The sequence below is a fragment of the Nelumbo lutea genome, chromosome 5 (genome assembly GCF_056320005.1).
Source record: "Nelumbo lutea isolate HS-2025 chromosome 5, American lotus-T2T, whole genome shotgun sequence".
NCBI lineage: Eukaryota > Viridiplantae > Streptophyta > Magnoliopsida > Proteales > Nelumbonaceae > Nelumbo > Nelumbo lutea.
This window is the reverse complement of record NC_142688.1, coordinates 49,027,754-49,033,465: the sequence shown is the minus strand read 5'-3', so window position 1 is coordinate 49,033,465 and position 5,712 is coordinate 49,027,754. Positions and strand designations below refer to the sequence as shown.

Sequence of the window (5,712 nt, the reverse complement as noted above, 5' to 3'; positions counted from 1 at the left end):
TGAGCTATTGTGTGGACCCCACTCTGCTGCTGCTACCAGGTGCATGCGCGCGGCTCATGGTGTCGTTGCCGCGCGGTGCGTGTGCGCAGTGCTGCTGCCGCGCAGTGCGTGCGCACGGCTCATGGTGCCGCTGCCGTGTGGTGCCAGGCATGTGCGCGATGCATGCTATCGTGCGGTGCATGCTGCTGCCTGGCGGTGCGTGCTGCGCCTATCCAACTTGAACTCAAACTCCTAGTTACATACTCCTAATGGTAACTCACTCTTACTTAAGATAAGATAAAGATAAGATAAGGGATAAGGGATAAGATAAGCTGGCGGCGAGTTGGCTTGACGTGTCCAGATAAGGGTGGGCCTACCCCTATGAGCTGTCGTGTGGACCCCACTCTGCTGCTGCTACCAGGTGCATGCGCGCGGCTCATGGTGTCGCTGCCGCGCGGTGCGTGTGCGCAGCGTTGCTGCCGCGCAGTGCGTGCGCACGGCTCATGGTGCCGCTGCCGTGTGGTGCCAGGCATGTGCGCGATGCATGCTATCGTGCGGTGCACGCTGCTGCCTGGCGGTGCGTGCTGCGCCTATCCAACTTGAACTCAAACTCCTAGTTACATACTCCTAATGGTAACTCACTCTTACTTAAGATAAGATAAAGATAAGATAAGGGATAAGGGATAAGATAAGCTGGCGGCGAGTTGGCTTGACGTGTCCAGATAAGGGTGGGCCTACCCCTATGAGCTGTCGTGTGGACCCCACTCTGCTGCTGCTACCAGGTGCATGCGCGCGGTTCATGGTGTCGCTGCCGCGTGGTGCGTGTGCACAGCGCTGCTGCCGCGCAGTGCGTGCGCACGGCTCATGGTGCCGCTGCCGTGTGGTGCCAGGCATGTGCGCGATGCATGCTATCGTGCGGTGCACGCTGCTGCCTGGCGGTGCGTGCTGCGCCTATGTCTGCGCCGCAGTGCGCTGTCGGCTGGTGTGACCATAACATGAACCTCCATTCTTATTGCCTCGTATTACAAGTCTTCTCATATTAGTGAATTATCATCCAATTTTCTTCTTTTTTTTTTCTATTTCTTTGAACAAGTTTCTTTTACATTCTTCTCCTATTTGAAATGTTGCTTCACTGCATCTTACTACATCGAATAACGGTGATCTATAATATTGACAATAACAGCATCGACATCCTTCTGGACAAAACCTGGCTGCCAAAACAAATGTGGGAATATTAGCATCCCTTACCCATTTGGTCTGGTGGGAGAAGATCCATCCTGTTTCAGAGATGAATTTAAGTTGTTCTGCAACAATGCCACTGACCCTCCCCAACTGGAATTGTATGGCCATAATTTTTTCATGGATGCTGAGAGATTCATTTTGAATATATCTCTACAAGGCCAACTTACCTTGTGCATGCTGGCTGCTATCCGTTGTTATGAGGAAAATAGCGGAAGGTTAAAGGAATACAGTCTAAACATCCAATTGCCAAACGCATACAGATTCTCCAACACCAGAAACAGATTCACGGCTATCGGATGTAACACACTAGGCATCATGTCTGATTTCTATGCTGAGAAGTTCCAGAGTGGATGCATTTCATTCTGTCCATATGGCATGCAATTGACGGACCTATCTTGTAGTGGCATTGGCTGTTGTCAAACTGCAATACCAAATCATCTTGATACGTTTTTTCTGAAGCTTCAAATGTATGACAACAGAACCAACTATGCCTACACTTGGAATATCAGCAAATGCAGCTACGCTTTTCTCTCTGACCAAAGCTGGTTCACTTCAAATGCACCCTACCTATGGAATTTAAGAAATGAGAAGGAATATCTTGTAAATGTTGGGGTGAGAGTTCCGATAGTTCTCAACTGGGCAATTAGGAATAAGACTTGTGAGGAAGCACAAAGTGACAAGGCCGATAATGCTTGTGGGGAGAATACCTACTGTTCTAACTCTACAAATGGCCCTGGATATCTTTGCTATTGTGTGGACGGTTATCAAGGGAATCCTTATCTTTCCAATGGGTGCCAAGGTATGATTTCACTTCTAACGTGTTATGCTTTACAATATAAATTTAACTAGGAAAAGGGTTCCTTATTAATTTTTTTATTGCTAATTAATATGTAAAATTTATAAAGAGGGAGCAGTGAAAAATAAGTACAGCCCGCCCAGAAAAGCCAACCAAAAGTTCAAATCAGCCCCCACTAAACTGCCTCTACAACTTCGCACAGCATATCTCCGGTGTATCAGAAACATCTCCCAATAATAATACCAAGAAGGATGATATCATCATTGGGAGATATTCCCAATACACGGCGGGATGTGCTGTGGGATGTTGTGGGGGGCTGATTTGGTTTCCACCAAAACTGCTATAAGTAAAAGCATAGCACTTAAATAGCTAGAAACAAAAGCAAAAGCATAGCACCCAAGGTATGGTGTTCCCAATGCACGGTTAAAACATGCTGTGTGGTCGGTGTGAGGCGTGCTCTGTGAGGAGCAGTTCCTCTGTCCCGGTCTCTAGAATCATAGTTTTCAAAATCGGACTGGACCAGACGGTCGGACCGGAAAAACTGGGAACTAGTCAGGTGATTTGTTCTGTTTTTTTCTAAAACCAGACATTTGCAAAAAACGTTGATTTGGTCAACAAACCGCTGACCTGGGCAGTTGAACCGTTCAAACCATTCAATGGATTAACATTTTTTTATTTTTTTATTTTATTTTTTAAATATTTTTATTTTTTCGTGAGGATGGACCAACCATTTGATTCAGACGGTCAGACAGTTTAACCTAAGAACCAGTTAGGGTTTGTTCTCCAAATCGGTTTTAAAAACCTTGTCTAGAGGTATAAAGAACCTCTCTTCTCATCTTTCTTTGCACAAATAACTACAAAGAAATCTCTGAAAGAGCTTCTTCAATTACTTTTTGCCATTACTTACACTGACATTGATATGGGAAGAAGGATCACTAGTCTTATCTTCACTAGAGCCGCCAGAAGCACAGAAATGCTGCTCTCATCCCATAAACTATACCACGAATCAACAGCATTCTTATGCAAAGGGATACTGATTTTCCGGCTCCTAGAACAGATTATGAGTTCACATCTCCTCCCCACAAGAGGCCACCCCACAATGCCCCACAGTACAGTCCCGCCATGTATTGGGAAAATCTCCCGATGATAGTATCAGAACCGATGATCATCGGGAGATGTTCCCAATACACAATGGGGATGTGCTGTGGGGCATTGTGGGGCAGTCCCTTGTGGGGGAGGAGACCAACCCTCACTTCCATTGGCCCAATAAGGATTTTCAATTAATCCTAAAATCAATTTAGTATAAGAATCTAGCCGAGATCACATCTCCAACCCAAAACGCCCCACAGCACATCCCCACTTTGTATTGGAAACATCTCCCAATGATGACATCATCAGGACTGATACTATCATCAGGAGATATTCTTAACACACAGTGGGGATATGCTGTGGGGCGGAGATGTGAATTTAATCTAGCCAATAGCCATGCAATATTTTATTTTATTTTACTTTTTCAGTTTAAAAATATCAAAACTCTATTATACGAGGACTTCTTGGGATGAAACTTGCCACCATGAATAAAGTAATGGGTCAAAAAAGGAACATACAGGGCTCTTTAGTTTTGGTTGAAAGGTTGTAAATCAATTCGGGCTGCACATGTAATTTTGAGCTAATGCTTTATTTATTTATTTATTTTATTCATGGGCAGATGTAAATGAGTGTGAGGATCCAAAAAGCAATCTTTGTGTAGCCATCTGTACTAATACAAAAGGATCTTACTACTGTTCTTGTCCAAGGGGTAGTTATGTCGATGGGAGAAGAGATGGAAGTGGTTGCACTTTTCATTAATTGACTCTTATTCTAGTTGACTCTTTGTCAACTAGCTAATTGCCATTTTTTTTCATTAGTTGAGTAAGTAATTGCCATTTTTAATCATCTGTAGTTCATTGTTCTACTTGATTTTAAGGAAAAGAATAGTTGCCATTAATTACAATGAGAGTTGCATTCTTGGTCAAGGAGGTCAAGGTACAGTATATAAAGGCATTCTACCTGATCATCGAATAGTTGCCATTAAGAAATCCAAAATAGTGGATAAGAGCCAAACTGAGCAATTTATAAATGAAGTTATTATTCTTACACAAATTAACCATCGAAATATAGTCAAGCTATTGGGATGTTGTTTAGAGACTGAAGTTCCTCTACTAGTTTATGAATACGTGTCCAATGGAACTCTTTCTCAGCACATTCATAAAAACAGAATCTCTGTGCTTTCATGGGATGATCGATTGAGGATTGCAACAGAAACCTCTAGTGCATTGGCCTATCTACACTCTGCAACTTCTGTACCAATCATCCATAGAGATATCAAATCTGCAAATATACTATTGGATGATAGTTTTACAGCAAAAGTCTCTGATTTTGGAGCTTCAAGGCTATTTCCTATGGATCAAACTCAAATAACCACCTTAGTCCGAGGGACCTTTGGATATTTGGACCCAGAGTATTTCCACACCAGTAAACTAACAGGGAAAAGTGATGTTTATAGCTTTGGAGTGGTACTTGTGGAGCTTATAACAGGGGAAAAACCAATTTGTTTTGAAAGATCGGAAGAACAAAAAAATCTAGCTGCTTATTTCATTTCAATGATGAACGAGAATCTATAAAATTTGTTGAAGAACAAAACCAATTTGTTTTTTGTAAATGTTACTTAAATATTATTAAATATATAAAATTTGGTTGTAGTCATAATTAAATTAATCTATATATTACCATTTTTAGTTATAATTAAATTAATCCAAGCCTGAGCTCAAGTTTTAAGACTTTGGGTTGGGCTCTGGTTGATCCTCAACTTAACCCTTCCCCCAACTTGCACCCATAAGAGCAATGTGACATTTGTAATTAGACTGAACCAAACCGAGTGCAAACCATGCATGCATTATTTTTGGGTTTTCTTACTATTTAGATAAAAATTATTAAGATTGAAGCTGAATGACTATGGGGATGGGCTACCCACATTGTATAGCCTAATGAACCAAAAAAACATAAAAGATCTCAGGCCAAATCATTATAGTGTATTAATAGTTTTTAAGGTTTCCTAGCCCAGCCTAGCCCACACCCCCAAGCATAATAATGTTTGTTTAGGCTTGGGATAGGTATCGGATTGCCTATGTTAACTAAGCTATGATTCTTTTACAAATTAAAATTTCTATGTAATTTTAGTTTATTATAAAAATATATATAATTTCTAATCTATATATTTATATGAAACTTGTTATCTAAATATATATGTATATAACTAAGGTTCAAAATATTGATACATATCAGGCTGTATTGACTGATACATATCATATCAAGGTTGGGTCGACAAGTGTTTCAGGAGATAGATTGGCCTTAAACCAGCCCCTTTGAACCATATTTGAAAAAAAAATAAAATAACAAAAAAAAAGAGTTCCGATACAGTGGATACACACTATCGACATATCGCCCTGTATCAATATTTTGAACATCATATATAACTTCCAAGTTGAGCTTAGGGGTTGCTTAGCTTGGGCCTACCTACTAGGGCCATCAATAGACTCCAAAAGTCTGATACTTGATTTGACTCTAAATCTAAAAATCCTGGATTTGGATGTTAGAACTAGTATGTAATTAATAATTGGATCAAATGTGGATTTAACATCGTTCGGTCTGCCTAA

At 41.1% G+C, this 5,712-nt stretch overlaps 1 pseudogene; it reads left to right on the top strand.

Annotated features, from left to right (window-relative positions):
- Positions 1–1,338: 1,338 nt before the first annotated feature.
- LOC148852264 (wall-associated receptor kinase 5 pseudogene) lies at positions 1,339–4,680 on the top strand (annotated as a pseudogene).
- The last annotated feature ends 1,032 nt before the right edge of the window (positions 4,681–5,712 follow it).